This window comes from Triticum dicoccoides, unplaced genomic scaffold (assembly GCF_002162155.2).
Source record: "Triticum dicoccoides isolate Atlit2015 ecotype Zavitan unplaced genomic scaffold, WEW_v2.0 scaffold16269, whole genome shotgun sequence".
In the NCBI taxonomy this organism is placed as follows: Eukaryota; Viridiplantae; Streptophyta; class Magnoliopsida; order Poales; family Poaceae; genus Triticum; species Triticum dicoccoides.
Window position 1 is genome coordinate 1 of NW_021216407.1, and position 2,534 is coordinate 2,534.

A 2,534-nucleotide genomic window follows, 5' to 3' on the forward strand; every position below is an offset into this window, starting at 1 on the left:
AGTGTATTCCCGGATTTCTTGTCTTCTTTGCACAACTTGAGACATCTCGATCTCGCCCACACGCCATACTCTGGTAGAGTTCCTGCTCGGCTTTCCAGCCTTTCAAATTTGGAGTATCTTGATCTCAGATGGACATCCCTGCATGGTCATGCTCCAGAGTTCTTGTTTTCTTACAAAAACTTGAGACATCTCGATCTCTCCAACACGCTCTTTTCCGGTACACTGCCACGTCAGCTAGGCAATCTTTCAAACTTGCGACACCTTGACCTCAGTTATATGCAAAATATACACACAGCAGATGTCTCATGGTTAACTCATCTGCATTTCCTGGAATATCTTGACATGAGTGGCATAAATCTCGGCACCGCCAACGTGTTCCCTGTGGCCAACACAATCCCAACTCTCAAGGACCTCATTCTTGGTAACTGCTCACTTCCAAACGCCAACCAGCCGCTCACACACCTAAACCTCACAAAACCTGAGCAGCTTGTCCTCCACAGAAACTATCTTGGCCATCAAATCGATACGAGTTGGTTTTGGAACATAACAGGCATCACACATTTAGACCTTGATGAAACCTATCTCTATGGTCCATTCCCTGACGCCCTAGGAGGTATGACATCCCTCCAATTCCTATCCTTTGCCTATAATGGCAATTCAGCCACAATGATGGTGGACATGAAAAATCTCTGTGATTTAGAGCTCCTACGGCTTGATGGAAGTCTCGCGTTTGGGAACATAACAGAGTTTTTAAGGAAACTGCCACAATGCTCGTCCAACACATTCCTCTCCGTGTATTCGAACCACAACAATATGACAGGAATGCTGCCAGATATGGTTGGGCACTTGACCAGTTTAGAACAACTTTCCCTTTCTAACAACAGCATTACTGGAGCTATACCATCTACTGGACTGGCCATCTTACTAGTTTGGGTCGCCTTGATCTCACTTTGAACCAGCTAACTGGCCAGATACCAATGTTACCGAGAAACCTCAGAGGACTGGCCATCTCCATGAACTCCTTGTCAGGACCTTTGCCGTTAGATTTTGGAGCTCCAAATCTTACACAGCTAATTCTCTTCTCCAATTACCTTACTGGTCAGGTTCCTAGGGCTATTTGTGAATTGAAAAACCTTCTTTTGTTGGATCTACACAATAATCTTTTTGAGGGAGAATTTCCATGGTGTTCTGCGATGCCAAGCATGGAATTTCTGATCTTAAGTAACAACAACTTTTCTGGAAATTTTCCATCTTGGATTCAGAACAGCTCAAAATTGGTTTTCCTTGATCTTGCGGTGAACAAGTTCTATGGAACGTTACCCACGTTGATTGGAGAATTGCTGAACTTGAAATTTCTGCTGCTGAACCATAACATGTTTTATGGGGATATTCCAGCCAACATCACAAATCTTATACTACTGCAGTACTTCAGTTTAGCAAGCAACAATATCTCAGGATCAATTCCATCGTCATTGTCAAAATTAATAGCAATGACACTAGAACATCCACAGCGTGGTGGGACTAACTTGTATGTTCAAGAGGACATGAACAAGGTCCTTTTGTCTGTGGTGATGAAGCGGCAAAATATGAAGTATGACATATATACAGTTTACGACATGTTCGGCATTGACATTTCACTCAACCACTTAACGGGTGTAATTCCAGATGAGATGACTTCTCTTAATGGATTGTTTACTTTGAATTTATCATGGAATCACCTGAGCGGAAAAATTCCTAGGAACATTGGGGCTATGAAATCACTAGAATCACTCGACTTATCAAGGAACAACCTTTCCGGCGAAATCCCAACAAGCTTGTCAGATTTAACGTATCTAAGCTCCTTGGACTTGTCATACAACAATCTTGTAGGAAGAATTCCGACAGGACGTCAACTTGACACCCTCTACGCTGAGAACCCGTCCATGTATAGCGGCAATAATGGTCTTTGTGGGCCTCCTCTTAAAAAGAATTGCCCAGGCAACAATGCTCTAGATCATGGTGATCAGCAGAGAAGAGAAAATGGTTCTGATCCAGTGGTGTTCTTCTACTTTGGGCTGACGGCTGGCTTTGTGGCAGGACTCTGGATTGTCTTTTGTGCTCTTCAGTTCAAAAGAGCATGGAGGAATGCTTATTTCCGCCTCTTTGACAAGCTACATGACAATGTGTACGTGTTTGTTGTTGTTACTTGGGGCATGATAACCAGTAGGACAACTACAAGTTAAGAACTGGCGTGCTAAACCAAATAAGGCTGATTCTACTGTTGAACTACTTGATGCTGGTGTCATTCTACTGTTGAACTGTATGAATAAATAAGAGTGAGTAAGTATTTAGTAGCTTGTACAAGAATGTGTTTTTTTGAAGATTATAAGCTTGTAATATGTCTTAGAAGTAACGGATATTTTGTTTGGATCATGTACACCGATCTGATTGATAAATATTCGGTTAGATCTCTCTCTTTCTTGATCCTCAAATATGTAATCCTACCAATCTTGTATTCTTGGCCTACATGGCTTTTCCCCTATATTAACATGAAA

At 42.1% G+C, this 2,534-nt stretch overlaps 1 pseudogene; it reads left to right on the forward strand.

Moving 5' to 3' along the window:
• The first annotated feature begins 77 nt into the window (after positions 1–77).
• Positions 78–2,441, forward strand: LOC119344300 (annotated as a pseudogene).
• The last annotated feature ends 93 nt before the right edge of the window (positions 2,442–2,534 follow it).